The 17,686-nt window shown below is 40.5% G+C and overlaps 1 protein-coding gene across 5 annotated transcripts in view; it reads left to right on the top strand.

The window, feature by feature from the left end:
• SLC25A21 (solute carrier family 25 member 21) overlaps positions 1 to 17,686 on the top strand; it is a 516,565-nt gene that overhangs the window by 338,752 nt on the left and 160,127 nt on the right. The gene's annotated exons all lie outside the window — the stretch shown is intronic.

Raw genomic sequence — 17,686 nt, 5'->3', positions numbered from 1 at the left:
AACTCTGACATGGCGTTGAAAGAAAGTTCCTTTTGCAGATAATTAATGAAATGCAACACAAAGCATGCCATCACCTAATAAAAACATCAGTTTGCAAGAAATGTTTACTGCCTTTTTCAAAAACTTTCCCTTGGATTTTGGCATATGGAATATTACATTTCATGTATGCCTCTGGCTTCCCATGCAGCTTGAGAGTTCTTGCTGTGTCCCAGCTAAAGGAGAGATTCTGTAAGGAAACTATTAGCCCTTGGCCAGTCTCTCAAGCTCATGATTCAAAATGACCAGCATTCATTAAACTTTATTACTGAGCTGCATGAAGTTTCTTTGGATTAGGATCCGGCATGACCCTCTGTCCACAATTTTGAATGGTGCTGAAGCTTTTCATTAACCTGGAAGCCTTCTATTTACATGGTTCACAGCCTGGTCTCAGCTCACTTGGAGGTAACAAAGGGTGTTGGGACAGGAGGGAAGTGGGGGTCCCACTCCTCTAAGGCTTCCATCTGAGTCTGATCAGGTCAACATTTTAATCCCTGCCTCATTAGGTAAAATAAAATGGAAATGATTGAGTGCCAAGGGAATCAAGTTTCAGATTTGTCTTTTTGTTTCTTCCTCATACCTCACCTTCTCTGGGTAATCCAGTTTTAAGTGACCTGGTTTACTGGGTTCTCTCCTGTGCACTGCTAGCATTGCTGGTACCCACTTGTGCCCAGCTTCCAGCAAGGGCATGGGAAGGGAACAGCAGTGAGCCTGTGCCAGCATGTTACCAGAAGTGGGAGCACATTGTCGGACAATTTCATTCTTATTTCTCTAATTGAAGGGGAGCTGTAAATTAGGTAGGATGTGTTCTTATAGTGTGACAAGAAAATGAATGCTGAGTAAATCGTTACTAACCTGATTAATGCTGGATTAGCATGCTCACAAATTAGATGGCTTTGAAACAGCTGACTTTAGTACTGTAGAGCGTTATCTGACTATATGCCCACCTAAACTGACAGGCTGGCTTCGCACCTCCTAATATGACACACTGAAAAGTGCACACATCACCTGTCAAAATGTTTTATCTTTAAACACATAAAATGGTATTTTGGGGGTAAAAATACCCAAAAAAGAATTTTGGGGGGTCAAATTCAAATGTGGGGGATTTTATACATAACTGATCTTTATTCTTCAAACAGGTCAATGTCTTGATAGACAAGAGGTTGAGAATCTCTCTGAAATGAAGAGATACTAGAGAGATACGATAGTTGAATGCAATATGTTGCACTGGATGCAAAAAACAAACTACAAAGCACATTATTTGGGACAATTGGGGAAATTTGGATGTGTACTGAATATTAGGTAATATTACTGTATGCCAATGCTAATTTCATGAATGAAATGACAGCATTTGGTTATGCTGGAGAATGTTTTTACTCTTAGGAGACATATGGTGAAGTATTTAGGATGAAATGTCATGATGTCTTCAACTTAGTATCAAGTGATTCAGCAAAATATTCTCATGTTATATATCTGTATGTATTGATACACACACATACAGAGTGAGAAAGAGGAAGAGAAAAATGCATGGCAAACATTAAAAATTGATGACTCTAGATGAGTTTTATAAATGAGATTTATAATACTTACCTTGTAGGACTGTTTTAATAACAAAATAGAAATACTGAAGATGAAGTGATTGCACTGACTAGCTCAGTGAGCAGTAGCTGCTGCCACTGCAATGGTGTTAACAACGCAGTCCTGATGAGCCTGGACTTCCTTAGGTCGGCTGTGGAGTTTCGATCATATAGTCACTTACCTGATTAGGATCCTCACTCTGAATTGTCAGCTCTCGTGCATGTCCTTACTTGACAATGAACTTTTTAAACCAATGATTGCTGTATTGTATTAGCCAGGCTCCAACCCATGTGGTGTCAAATACATCTTCTGATAATGGAGTTTCTTCCCTCTCTGGCAAGATGGAAAAGACTGAATCTCATGCATCTGTCCCCTAGCTCAGGGGTCCCCAAACTCTGGGCCAGGGAGTAGTATGAGTCTGTGGAGTGTTAGGAACTGGGCTGTACAGCAGGAGGTGAGCGGCAGGTGAGTGATCATTACCACCTGAGCTGTTGCCTGTCAGATCAGCAGTGGCTTTATATTCTCATAGGAGCATGAACCCTATTGTGAACTGTGCTTTCGAGGGATCTAGGTTGCATGCTCCTTATGAGAATCTAACTAATGCCTGATGATCTGAGGTGGAACAGTTTATCTGAAACCCTCCTCCTGCCCTTTCCCCTGCTCCACCCCATCCATGGAAAAATTTGTCTTCCACAAAACCAGTCTCTGGTGCCAAAAAGGTTGCGGACCGCTGCCCTAGATACATCTTCCTGCCTCCCAGTCTGGGTTTCCACTTAGTGGCACCAGGATGAAAGTGCCATGAATTTCAAGGGGAACACCCCTTGAAATTCCATGTCTTTCTACTCAGTTTTCAGTCCTTCACTATTCTCTCGTTTCCCTGCCTATACCAAAGGTGGTGATTTTCTCCTCTCTTTATGGCACTTTACACTCAAGGCTCATTCTTTATTGTCGCCAATGTAAGTTAGAAATTGTTGTTTAACTGCAAGAAATAGGAAACTCCCTACCTTCACAAATAAACCAGGAGTTTAGTTCTATAGTATCATCTGAGACCCAAGTTACTTCAGTCTTACGGCTCTCTAGCCTTTGTGACTTCCATTTTTTTGCAAAGTCACTTCATAGTGCAAAATAGCTGCCAGAATTCCACGTATACATTCAGCTTCCAGGCAGAAGGTAAAAGGAAGCCAGGCAGGGCAAAAAGAAGATGTCTTTCAGCTGAGTCAGCCCCTCTAAAGTCATCTCTTGGAAGCCTCGCCTAATTATTCCTGCTAGGACCTCACCAAGTTACAAAGAAGGTTGAGAATTGTAGTCTTTTTCCTGGGGCATATTGTTGCCCCAGGTAAAATCAGGGGATTGGTTAGGCAGAAGAGGAGAAAGAAAACTGGAAAGCAACTAAGAATCTGTGTGCCAGTATCTGTTAGTTTATCATTGAATCAGATGTTTATTGTGTACAGATAGTGGGCTGGGGGATACAGAAACAAATAGAACACATCTCCCACACTGCTTCATCCACTGGGAACTTACAGTTAAGGTAAAGAGGCAAACCATGTGGAAACATCAGAAGAGAATTTAGTACTAATCTAGATGGAACTTAGAGGAGTGAGGTGACCAGAATCTTCAGGTAAGTTTTCTGGCTTTGCCTAAGATTTAGATTTAGTTTTGGTAAAAGAATTTTCCAAGAGGAAGAAACAGCACAGGTAAAACAAAGAGGAAGAAATGAGCAGGGTAGTCTGGGGGTGAGTTTCTTGGCCTCACTTGCCTGCACAGGGAATATGGTTTGGAGAAGAGCAGAAACTAATGTGATAGTCGGAATGGGAGTAGATTTTGAAGGGGATGTTGAGCCCATGACACACGTTTTGCTTTGATGGACTAGGCAATAGGGAACCACTGTACATTCTTGGGCAAGGTATGCATAGGTGGGAGTGGCACACCAAGAAGACCATTGATAGCACACAGGAGTAAGTCAAGAGGCTGGAGTCAACCAATGAGCACAACTGTGAATTAATGCAGACCTAGTGTTAGGAAATCAGTGAAAAAATGGAGAGGGAATGTCAAATCTGAAAGATATTTGAAAGGAAAATCAATGGGGAATGATTGAGCAATGGAAAGAAAGGGGGAAAAAGTACAGGAAGATTCTGAGGTTTCTAACCTGGCAGAGTAAGTGGAGCCTTGGCCACAAGGTGAGAGTTGTGAATTCTGGAGGACTGTGTACGTTTGAGAAATAACTCTAAAGAATGGATATATAATAAAAGTTATAAACAATTCTTGTAGAATTGAAAGCTCCAGATTTATTTCTTCTGTATTAATTGAGACCTGAATTATGTGCTTTTGTGTTTAGCTCTGTGTATTTTTCAGTTGGAACGTACCCATTAGATTTTTTTTAAAGAGGATAAAGTCTTCATAAGACAGACAACTGATGTTTTTGAAATCCTTACATACTGCATTTAATCAACAAACTAAGAGCATGTTGATACTTTAGTTATACGCCAAGAAAATCAAGGCTACCTGGGTTGATTTGTCATAAAAGGAGAAAAGGAAATTTCATTTACTCAAAATTTCAAAAGGAAAATAATTAACATTTATTTAATGCCTGATATATGACAAACATATTGCTGTACATATTCTTATTCTGTCCTTCAGTTTAGACTCCAAGTGGGTAAGCGCTGTTCTTGGTTATATAGCCAAGTGGTAGAACCAGCATTCAAACCCTGAAAAGCAAATATAGTAGTTTCCTCTCTTTTCTGTGATATCCCATGCTTTCTTAGTCATCCTTCCTTCCTTCTGACTCGTCAGATATCAGAGCTATTGAAAAATTATTCATTGATCAAGATGGCCAAATCCGAACAGCTCTGGAGTGCAGTTCCCAGTGAGAACAATGCAGCGGGTGAGTGATCACCACATTTCCAAACAAGTTTTTACTGCACACAGACCAGGAAATTCCCAGGCCGCAAAGCACCATGAGTTTCCAGCATGGCTGTTTCAGCCAGCTCTGCAGGTTTCCATACAAAAACTCACACAAATCTGGGCAGCCATTTCAACAGGCACCTGGAATGCCTGGGAGACAACTGAAAAAGAGGGGGCTGAAACAGGGAGCCAGGTGATCTGGCTTGGCAGGTCCCACCCTCACAAAGAGCAGCAATCTGAAACACTTCTGGATTGAGAATTTCACAGCAAGCACACCTGGACCCGGGAAGGACCAGCTTAGTGGGGGGAAGTGCATCTGCCATTACCAAGGCAGTCCACCTCTACTGAGGCAGACCACCACTACCGAGGCAGTCCGCCATTACCGAGGAAGTCCACCATTAATGAGGAAGTCCACCATTATCGAGGCAATCCGCCATTACGGAGGCAGACTGCAATTACCAAGGCAGTTCTAACTATACCTCTATAAACAAAACCACAAGGAAGTTTACACAGCAGCTGGGCAGAACCCACGGCAGCTCAGCAACGCCTCTGCTGGCAGACTGTGACTAGACTACCTCCTTGCTGGGCAGGACATCTCTGAAAAAAGGCAGCAGCACATCAGGAACTTATAAATAAAGCCCCACCTTCCCACGACAGAGCACCTGGGAGAAGAGATAGTTATGAGTTCCACTGCAGAAGACTTAAACGTACCTGACCAGCAGCTCTGCATGGAAAAACAGGGCTCCCAGCACAGCACTTGAGCTCCTATAAGGGACAGACTGTCTCCTCAAGCAGCTCCCCAACCCCCGTATATCCAAAGAGATACCTCATAAGAAGAGCTCAGGCTGACATTTGGCGGGTACCCTTCTGGGATAAAGATAACAGAATAAGAAACCAGAAGCAACCCTTACTGTTCTGCAGCCCCTGTGAGTGATCCCCAGGCAAACAGGGTCTGGAGTGGACCTCCAGCAGTCCTACAGCAGAGGGACCTGTTAGAAGGAAAACTAAAAAACAGAAAGAAATAGCTTCAACATCAACAAAAAGGACATCCACTCAGAGACCCCATCCGAAAGTCACCAACTACAAAGACCACAGGTAGATAAATCCATGAAGATGGGAAGAAGCAGGGCAAAAGGATGAAAACATCAAAAACGAAAAGGCCTCTCCACCTCCAAGGGATCACAACTCCTTACCAGCAAGGGAACAAAGCTGGATAGAGAATGAATCGGATGAATTGACAGAAACAGGCTTCAGAAGGTGGGTAATAACAAACTTCTCTGAGCTAAAAGAACATGTTCTAACCCAATGCAAAGAAACTAAGAACCTTGAAAAAAGGTTAGACAAAATGCTAACTAGAATAAACAGCTTAGAGAAGAATATAAACTACTTGATGGAGCTGAAAGAAACAGCACGAGAACTTCACGAAGTATACACAAGTTTCAATAACTGTATTGACCAAGAAGAAGAAAGGATATCAGAGATTGAAGATCAACTCAAAGAAATAAAATGAGAAGGCAAGATTAGAGAAAAAGAGTGAAAAGAAATGAACAAAGCCTCCAAGAAATATGGGGTTATGTGAAAAGACCTAATCTACGTTTGACAAGTGTACCTGAATGTGATGGAGAGAATGAATCCAAGCTGGCAAACACTCTTCAGCATATTATCCAGGAGAACTTCCCCAACCTAGAAAGGCAAGCCAACATTCAAGTCCAGGAAATACAAAGAACACCACAAAGATATTCCTCAAGAAGAGCAACCACAATGTGCATAATCATCAGATTCACCACAGTTAAAATGAAGAAAAAAATGTTAAGGGCAGCCAGAGAGAAAGGTCAGTTTACCCACAAAGGGAAGCCCATCAGACTCACAGTGAGTCTCTCAGCAGAAACCCTACAAGCCAGAAGAGAGTGGGGGCCAATATTCAACATCCTTAAAGAAAAGAACTTTCAACCTAGAATTTCATATCCAGCCAAACTAAGCTTCGTAAGCGAAGGAGAAAGAAAATCCTTATGGAAAAGCAATTGCTGAGAGATTTTGTCACCACCAGACCTGCCTTACAAGAGTTCCTGAAAGAAGCACTAAACAAGGAAAGGAACAACCAGTACCAGCCACTCCAAAAACATACCAAATGGTAAAGACCATCAACACAGTGAAGAAAATGTGTCAACTAACGGACAAAACAACCAGCTAGCATCGAAATGTCAGGATCAAATTAACACATAACAATATTAACCTTAAATGTAAATGGGCTAAATGCCCATCAAAAGACACAGACTGGCAAATTCGATAAAAAGTCAAAATCCATTGGTGTGCTGTATTCAGGAAACCCATCTTATCTGCAAGGACACACAAAGGCTAAAAATAAAGGGATGGAGGAAGATTTATCAAGCAAATGGAGAGCAAAGAAAAGCAGGAATTGCAATTCTAGTCTCTGATAAAATGGACTTCAAACCAACAAATATCAAAAGAGACAAAGAAGTGCACTACATAATGGTAAAAGGATCAATGCATCAAGAAGAGCTAATGATCCTAAATATATACACACTCAATACAGGAGCACCCAGGTTCATAAAGCAAGTTCTTAACGACCTACAAAGAGACTTAGACTCCCACACAATAATAGTGGGAGACTTTAACACTCCACTGTCAATATTAGATCAACGAGACAGAAAATCAACAAGGATTTCCAGGACTTGAATGCAGATCTGGACCAAGCAGACCTAATAGACATCTACAGAACTCTCCACCCCAAATCTACAGAATATACATTTTTCTCAGCACCTCATCGCATCTGCTCTAAAATTGACCACATAATTGGAAGTAACTCTCTCCTCAGCAAATCCTGAAGAATGGAAATCATAACAAACAGTCTCTCAGACCACAGTGTAGTCAAATTAGAACTCAGGATTAAGAAACTAACTCAGAACTACACAACTTTGTGGAAACTGAACAACTGGCTCCTGAATGTTGACTGGATAAACAATGAAATGAAGGAAGAAATAAAGACATTCTTCAAAACCAATGAGAATGAAGACACAACGTACCAGAATCTCTGGGACACATTTAAAGCAGTGTCTAGAGGCAAATTTATAGCAATAAATGCCCACATGAGAAGCAAGGAAAGATCTAAAATCAACACTCTATCATTAAAATTGAAAGAGCTAGAGGAGCAAGATCAAAAAAAACTCAGAAGCTAGCAGAAGACAAGAAATGACTAAGATCGGAGCAGAACTGAAGGAGACAGTGACCAAAAAAAGCCTTCAAAAACTCAATAAATCCAGGAGCTGATGTTTTGAAAAGATCAACAAAATAGGCAGACCTCTAGTGAGATTAATAAAAAAGAAATGAGAGAAGAATCAAATAAATGCAATCAAAAACAATAAAGGGGATATCACCACCAATTCCACAGAAATACAACACCATCAGCAATTATTACAAACAACTCTATGCACATAAACCAGTAAACCTGGAAGAAATGGACAAATTCCTGGGCACTTGCACCCTCACAAGCCTAAACCAGGAAGAAGTTGAAACCCTGAATAGACCAATAACAAGGGCTGAAGTTGAGGCAGCAACTAATAGCCTACCCACCAAAAAAAGTCCAGGTCCAGATAGGTAAACAGGCAAATTCTACCAGACATAGAAAGAGGAGCTGGTACCACTCCTTCTGAAATGATTCCAAACAATACAAAAAGAAGGAATACTTCCCAAATCATTTTATGAGACCAACATCATCCTGATACCAAAACCTGGCAGGGACTCAACAAAAAAAGAAAACTTCATGCCAATATCCATGATGAACATAGATGCAAAAATCTTTAATAAAATACTGGCAAGCCTACTACAACAGCACGTCAAAAAGCTTATCCACCATGATCAAGTAGACTTCATCCCGGGGATGCAAGGCTGGTTCAACATACATAAATCTATAAATGTAACCCACCACATAAACAGAACCAAAGACAAAATCACAATTATCTCAGTAGATGCAGAGAAGGCCTTTGACAAAATTTAACAGCCCTTTATGCTAAAAACTTTTAATAAACTAGGTATCAATGGAACATAGCTCAAAATAATAAAAGGTATTTATGACAAACCCACAGCTAATATTATACTGAATGGGCAAAAACTGGAAGCATTCCCTTTGAAATCTGGCACTAGACAAGGATGCCCTCTCTCACCACTCCTATTCAGTATATTATTGGAAGTTCCAGCCATAGCAATCAGGCAACAAAAAGAAATAAAGGGCATTCAATTGGGAAAAGAGGAAGTCAAATTGTCTCTATTTGCAGATGACATGATTGTATATTTAGAAGACCCATTGTATCAGCCCAAAATCTCCTGAAACTGATAAGCAACTTCAGCAAAGTCTCAGGATACAAAATCAATGTGCAGAAATCCAAGCATTCCTATACTCCAATAACAGACCAACAGAGAGCCAAATCAGGAATCAATTCCCATTCACAATTGCTACAGATAGAATAAAATGCCTCGGAATACAACTAACAAAGGATGTAAAGGATCTCTTTAAGGAGAACCACAAACCACTGCTCAAGGAAATAAGAGAGGACAAAATCAGATGGAAAAACATTCCATGCTTATGGTTAGGAAGAATCAATATTGTGAAAATGATCATACTGCCCAAAGTAATTTATAGATTAAACACTATCCCCATCAAGCTACCAATGACCCTCTTCACAGAACTGGAAAAATCCACTTTAAAGTCCATATGGGACCAAAAGAGAGCCCGCATAGCCAAGACAGTCTTTGGCAAAAAGAACAAAGCTGGAGGCATCACACTACCTGACTTCAAACTATACTGCAAGGCTACAGTAATCAAAACAGCATGGTACTGATACCAAAACAGAGATATAGACCAATGGAACAGAACAGAGGCCTTGGAGGCAACACAACACATCTACAACCATCTGATCTTTGACAAACATGACAAAAACAAGCAATGAGGAAAGGATTCCCTGTTAAATAATTGGTGTTTGGAAAACTGGCTAGCCATGTGCAGAAAGCTGAAACTGGACCCCTTCCTGACACCTTAAACTAAAATTAACTCCAGATGAATTAAAGACTTAAACATATGATCTAACACAATAAAAACCCTAGAAAACCTAGGCAAAACCATTCAGGACATAGGCGTAGGCAAGGACTTCATTACTAAAACACCAAAAGCATTGGCAACAAAAGCCAAAATAGACAAATGGGATCTTATTAAACTCCAGAGCTTCTGTACAGCAAAAGAAACAATCATTAGAGTGAACTAGCAACCAACAGAATGAGAAAAAAATTTTGCAATCTACCCATCTAACAAATGGCTAATATCCAGGATCTACAAAGAACTAAAACAGATTAACAAGCAAAAAAAAAAACAAACAAACCCATTCAAAAGTGAGCAAAGGATATGAACAGACACTTTTCAAAAAGAAAACATATACAAGGCCAACAAACATATGAAAAAATGCTCATCATCACTGGTCATTAGAGAAATGCAAATCAAAACCACATTGAGATACCATCTCACGCCAGTTAGAATGGCAGTCATTAAAAAATCTGGAGACAACAGATGCTGGAGAGGATGTGGAGAAATCAGAACACTTTTACACTGTTGGTGGAAATGTAAATTAGCTCATCCATTGTGGAGGACAGTGTGGTGATTCCTCAAGGACCTAGAAATAGAAATTCCATTTGACCTAGCAATCCCATTACTGGGTATATACCCAAAGGATTATAAATCATTCTATTGTAAAGACACATGCACACATATGTTCATTGTGGCACTGTTTACAATAGCAAAGACCTGGAACCAACCCAAATGCCTATCAATGATAGACTGGACAAGGAAAATGTGGCACATATACACCATGGAATACTATGCAGCCATAAAAAATGCTGAGTTCCTACATACATCCATGTAGGAACATGGATGAATCTGGAAACCATCATTCTCAGCAAACTGACACAAGAACAGAAAATCAAACACCACATGTTCTCACTCATAGGTGGGTGTTGAGCAATGAGAACCCATGGACACAGAGAGGGGAGCATCACACACTGGGGTCTGTTGCAGTGAGGGGCCTAGGGCAGGGTCAGCAGGGGGTGGGGAGTTTGGGGAGCGATAACATGGAGAGAAATCCCAGATATAGGTGACCAGGGAATGGAGGCAGCAAACCACATTGCCATGTATGTACCTATGCAACAATCCTGCATGATCTGCACATGTACACCAGAACCTAAAGTACAATAAAAAAAAGAAAAAATATTCATCTACAAATTTTGGAAGTCACAACTTACTGAAATTTAGAAAGCTTGTGTGTAACATAATTCTATTTTATAATATTAAATGGGAAATCTTTTTGATAGCAACATTTGGTTATTCAAAGCCTAGTCTAAGGAAATCGATGTTATCAAGCCATTTGAAGGATGATACATTTTAAGAAAGTTTGTATGAGTAAAGTCTGCCCAAAACAAACTGATTCTTATGCTCTCTTTAGTGAGACTAGCAAGGAATTTCTTCGGGCTTCCCATTTGGGGAACCATTTTTGTAATTTTTGCTTTAATGATGTTGAGAACACTGAAACCTTTGGTAGATAAAATATAATCCCAACTAGAGATAACATAACTGTTATTTTGCTGCAGAAACAATTTCATTTCAAAAGATAAGGACATATATATTTGTGGTTGAAATAAACTCTTCTTTTTGTTTTCCATCAGAAAAGTCTCTTTCCTCTACTCACACCAAAGGCTTAACTCACGTGGGTTTTTCCCAATGCTACCTTTGATAATTATTTGATAAAAATAATACTGTTTCAAAAACAACAACAAAGACAAAAACTTGCTTTTATTCTTAACCATGAGTTCAGTTCAGTTTTATTCTAAGATAATGAAGCCTATCAAAGAATGTTCTCAGGGAGTTAGTTCTGTGAGCTCCCATTTCCCTCTGGAAGGTGACCTCTGTGCTGCTGCTGTGGGAGAAGGTAGGGCTTGAGTCATCTCTTTCCCCTTTTTTCATCCATTTTTCACCAACTTTTGACCATCTCCCAGAAGTGAGCATCAGTCATGCAATGTTTTGGTCATAGACCAACCACTGATACGATGGTGGTCCCATGAGATTATAATACTATATTTTTACTGTTTCTTTTCCATGTTTACATATACTTAGATACACAAATATTTACCAGGAAAACCTGGTGTTCCCTGGCAGCATCACCAGGCTTTCAACCTCAATGCACCCTCCACCTAACCTCTTGTCCTCACAGTTGTTGCTCCTCCCCTGGCCTTCCTCTCTGTGCTCTGCACTGGCAAAGAGACTCTAAACACAATTGCCTACAGTGTCCAGCAGAGCAACATGCTGAACAGGTTTGTAGCCTAGGAGCCATAGACTATTCCATACAGCATAGATGTGCAGTAGGTTCTACCATCGTGGTTTGTGTAATTACATTCTCAAATGAGTGTGCAATGAAGAAATTGCCCATTGATGCATTTCTCAGAACATGTCCCCGTCATTAAGTAACACAACTGCAGATACACCTTGATCTCCAGAGAACACATCTCCTTTTGCATTGGAGCCTTTTCTCCAAGTTGTATTTGTCTCCATTCGTCTAGATTCAAAGCCAGATTGAGAAATTAGTTTCAGATATGTCAAAATAACTTTTTACAGCAAGAGTGTCACTTAATGTTATAGTATGGCCTTTTACTAAATTGAACTATAGGAAAGTTAATTTAGTCCCTTTTGCCCAATATTTCAATTACTGAAGTGATTTAACAGTCAAAATAAAGTCTATTGCTTAAATGAAACTGGTTATGTTCTCAGTTCTGTGTTCACTAGAAACAATTCCCACCTTATAGTAGATATTGAATGAATGTTTCTTAATTGCCCCCTAGAATATACAAATACAAATCTTACTTGCTTCTGAAATTTGGTTCCAGAGATGAGTTAAGTGTGTTAATCCTATGAGGATTTCTAATACAATTTATCAATATTATTTGAATGAGGGTCTGTCTGACTGTAAATGTACTTTAATTACAGTTTAATAACCTTCATATGGAAAATGATAAATAATTGTAAGTAAGTGATCTTGGGTAAACTTTCAGTGACTCCTTTAAAAGAAACATTAAATAAAAATAGAGTAAATGTAGTAGATAGTAATTATGTAGATTAAAGAACATCATTCAGCTAAATGCTTTCTGGCAGGTTGTGGAATGCACACTCCACATTAAGTGGGGTGTTGAACAAGATAATGACACTAACCTTGTAACAACTTGAAATTTCCATTAAGAGTTGAGTAGATGTACTGGTATCATGTATTTAACCAACTAAAATTCTTATTAAAAAAGAAAGGTGTGTTTCTACTAGCGACTACTAAGAAATAATTAAGACTTTCCACTCAGTAACTGTAAAGGGAAGCATCATTTCACATTACCATGAATAGGAATATTGGTGAATATGCCAAGTAATAGTTCTGTGAATCTGTAGCCTGGACTTCAGGCAAAGAAAGCAATGTACTAATCACCATTTCCTTCACTCCCTGCCTCCACGAAATTCACTTTTTCCTGTCTCTAACATTGATTTTCTGTAGCCCAGGCCATCTTTTCGACCATACTTTTCTGCATACCCCAGCCGTATTACCTAAAGTAATATGACTTGAGGTAATATGGCTGGGGTATGCAGAAAAGGATACCCCAAGTAGGCTATGGCTTGGCAGGAACAGACCATGAAGTCACTCTGTAAGTCCTTATTGCAGTCCCAATTTATTTAGCAAAAGACACACAATCTTAGTAGAAGATAGGTGGTCACACACAGGAAAAGTGGGTTCAGTGTGTCCCAGTGTGGCTTCACAAAGACCCCAATAGGACTCTGCAGCTGTCAGTACCACTGTTTGAGAAGGTACTGTCGTGCTGTACTACAGCTCTTTTATAAAGTGTACTTATTTCACTCTTCTAGAAGAAGGCAGAACATATGTACAGACATGTGACCCCTCTGTTCTCCAGCTGAACTCCATATCAGCAAGCCCATATCCTCACACAGAGGAGAAAGCCAAGTGAGCCCTGGAAGCTGTGTGCACTGTGCCTGCCTCTGACCAGCCCCATTTCCTTACGTTTCACCTCCTGACTCTGACTCAGTTCCCTTTGTGATTGACCTGGATGTTTCTGGTACAAGATTCAAGGACCATGACCATGAAAGCCCTTGCCCACATCAGTCTTCCACAGGGAAGGTGCAGCAAACCTGTAGCTATAATCACTTCCATGGGCTCTGAGGTGATGACTTGGTTCCTGGGGCTGATGTAAGCGTGGAGCCCATTTGCAGGCCCTGCTGCCCTGGGAGTGGGAGGCAGAGACAGTAATGGACACTGGGTCACAGGACTGAAGAGCTCATTCACCAGTAAAAGTAGAGGGACAAGACAGCAACAAGGCAAAGTTTGAGATCATGGGAGTAGGAAGTCTTTCAGTGTGAGGAGTCTGAGCTTTAGCTATACAAATGAGTTGTAGGGGTATAGTATGGTGTTGAAAGTCAAGGAACTGCAAATCCAAGGTGTCATTGCTGCCTTGATCTCTCCGATCTCAGGCTAGGTCAGCCCTACTTACTCCAGCTGTAACCACTGCTCACCGAGCCTGCATCACTGACTGCACATGGCCCCACATCTCTCGACGACTCTAGGGCCTGTTCCCTGGCAGCATCACCAGGCTTTCAACCTCAGTGCACCCTCCACCCTCTTGTCCTCACAGTTGTTGCTCCTCCCTGCTTTTCCCCTCTGTGCTGTACATTGGCAAAGAGACTCTAAACGCAGCCCCTTCTTGGAATCCCCTCTTCTTGGTCTGGCCCTGCTCCCCTCTCGTGCACATGCCGTACCTCCTCTGCACTGTTCGTCAGGATTTCCCTTCACCTCCTCCTTCTCCTAGTGCTCCACTCCCTTCTCACTGCACTTGGCTGGCAGTCTGGACGCTACTTGGCCCTTTCAGTCACATTTAGCCCCAGCTCAGTGTTCTCCAGTCTCCTTGCAACTTGGCAAAACCTGTCATTAATTTCTTGGTGAGTTCCCACCTCACTCCCCACCGTGGTTTCTCTAGGTTTCCTCCCCACCACAGCCTCCAGCCACAAACCTTCCCATCACTCTGCAGGTGGCATGCCTTCCTGTCTACTAAGGAAACTGGTGACATATGACACCATTTTCCTAAAATTCCTCTACTCTGGCTCACAACCTGTGTTCCTTCTCTTGTTTTTCTTTAGTCTTGCCCTTAAAGAGGGTGTTTCTGGTCTCTTTTTTAAGATGAGTCCCTCCTGACCCTACTCCTTTATAATTTACTTTTTGTCTCTTCTTCCCCTTCAGTTTTTCCTCTGATCTGATTTTCTACTCTAACTACAAATATGTTCATCTCCTGCATTTCTTAATACAAAAACAAAAAGAAAAACTTTCTGTTAATCCCCTTTTGTTATCTTGTTATTGACTGTCTTCCCTTTTCTTAACTACAAACTTTTTGATGAAGAATGCTACATTTACTGCCTATATCCATATTCTCTGCCACCTGCTCATTTTCTTACCTAGGTACTCTGATGCCCACCTCCACCGTTCTACTGAAACTGCCTTCTCAACCATGGGCTCATGGTGTGCCTCAGTGTTGCAGAGCCCAGAGGTCAACACTCACATCCCTCACCTTCATTACATAATGCTTTCATGTTAGCTATCAACATGTCTGTGTAGAGAGCAACAGACTTTATTAGTCTGAGAATATACATGAAATGCAATGACATCGTGGGCTCAATTCTAAAGGCTTCAAGCTGACGGATAAAAACTTGAATTTGTAAAAGCATTATCTACTCATCACAAGACAGTATTTTGAACAGAAGTGCACTAGTACATCATAAGAAAACTATATTGTGCTTTCCTATAAGAGTCATGGTTTGAACCAAGTTGGGTTGTAGCAAATGCCAGTGATGTCCTGACTAGTCTACATTTTCCTCCACCTGCTGCTTATTAGCAAGTAACAGAAGTAGCTGTTCTTACTTGGGAATCAGTCTGGCCACTCAGTAGCAGAACAGCTTCTTAAGAGCACTCCCAATTTATACTCAACACTACCAAATTATAACTTTCTAGGTAACCAGGCCACATAGTCTTCATACCTATTAGATTATCTTCGCCCCACACATCGTACAGTGGAATCAGGAGGGAGATGGCCAAATGGAAAGACCAGGTAGATTCAGTTTTGACAATAGTAGCTGACTGTTCACTCTGTGAAAGATATTTGGTCCAACTCTAATGGGGAGCCAAAGGTAAGAAGAATCAAAATGAGGCAAGTGCCTGGGTACCGTATTTGAAGGAAGAAAATGGTGAGTGCCACTCAGGAGAGAGGGTCCACCCCACAGGAAAGGATCTACACCTGGCCCACGTAGGAGAAGCTGGCCCTCTGAGAAGGAAGATGGAGAAAAAGCCAGATTTGTCATCCTTGAACATACCTGTTATTTTAGGAAAAATCTGTTGAGGAAAGGATATATTTATCTGAAATATCAGAAATCTCTCTGAATATGTTATATTTTCACAAATTGCTAAGTTCTTATTTAGAAGATTTTAGGGTCCTTGTGTGTTTGTAAAAAATGAATTGTATCCTTTGTGTTTTGGGGAGAGTGCCTCTTCTGTGGGCTACATGTTTGTGTTAAGACTTCCTTACCTCTTGGCTTTGTGGCCATTTAGAGGCTTTATGACAATGAAAGGTTTCTGCAGCCCAGGCAGGGGCCCTATGGAGATAAAATGCCTTGTGTTTCCCTGCAGGAGGTCCGGCTCTCTCAGACAAGTTTAATAGCCATTCGTGCACTGAGAAGATCTTATCTCATGTCCTATTGGTTCAGGGTCACTTGCTGGCTCACATTATATTGAAATGTGGGCGAGAGAGGGAGTAATTTGTTAATGTCATGTAGGATGAACTTGGTTAGAAAGGGAAGTGTACCCGCTTTATAATAACACAAGTGTTTCCTTGCTAATCCCTTGGCAGGTTCATTATCTGTGCAGCCTCAGGCAATGGTTAGCCTATCGTGAAAGTGAAATTTAACCCTCAGCATGAAATTAATCCTCAAAGACTTATGTCTGCTCAGTCTAGAAATAATGCATTCTAAGTGATTTTATAATCCCTGACTCTTTCTTTATGCATGGGTGCTAAATTGTTATCAAGATGTTATAGACCATGCTAGGAAATTGATTTTTGTTTACTTTAGAAAACTGGACAAATCTATGAAAACAAAAAGTCTGATTTCCCAGTTCACGTTTGCAGTTATAAATCTGACATGATGGGATGACTATTTTTTAGGCAATAATAGGGTTATCATTTGCTGGTGATCATACTTGCGTTTGTGTTATTCTTTACCTAATATTTCTAGGAAAAGATTTTTTTTAATGTTACTTGACAAGGAGGCCTTTCCATTGAGCTCATTGACATTTGACATGGAAAAACTGTGAAGTACCATGAGAATGTCAAACTAGTGTGAATGGCTCCTTGTAGAGTCAGAAAACCTTTAACAGGAGTAGAAGGAAGTAAGGCTGTGTCACTTTTCCTGATTCACAAGACAGGTCTTTATTCTTAGCCTTTTCTTGTATCTTTCTTTCCAAAGTATAAGGGCAGTTGGGAGGGAGAAGTGAGGAGAGAGGTTAGGATTGAGAAAGGTGTGGAAGGTAGCCAATATTTACTGAGAAATCAGCGTACCAAGTATTTTACACACATTGTATCATTTAATCCTCATTGCAAATGGCAGAGTAGGTATCACTTTTTCAGGTAGAGAAACAGAAAAGCTTAAATTTCCTGCCCAAGTTCATGCAGTAGGTAAGTGGCATAGCCAGGATTTGAACCCAGGTCTGTCTGACTCCAAAGCCACATTCCAGAACTTGATCCTGAGAAAAGATAAAAAGATGTGAAAAGCAAAAACCTTGCCTGATGGAAAGTCAATTTTCCTCCCAATATACAAGAGGTCTTTGTAGTTTACCTAGTTGCAGTTTAGAATATTAATGATCTTCTTGCTAATCATGTTCTATTTCTGTGCATCATGATGACTTATTTTTACTGTATTCTTAGGTTTCTATAATTTCCCTTTGCTGCACTATTACAAAATTAATCCACGCCTTCACTCATAGCACTTTAAAAGATGGTTGTGAGACAGATGAGCAAAAGGTGCAAAGGT

This window comes from Aotus nancymaae, unplaced genomic scaffold (assembly GCF_030222135.1).
Source record: "Aotus nancymaae isolate 86718 unplaced genomic scaffold, 86718_ANA_hifiasm-v0.15.2.pri h1tg000062l, whole genome shotgun sequence".
NCBI lineage: Eukaryota > Metazoa > Chordata > Mammalia > Primates > Aotidae > Aotus > Aotus nancymaae.
The sequence above is the reverse complement of the archived record's forward strand: the minus strand, read 5'-3'. Positions and strand labels throughout refer to the sequence as shown.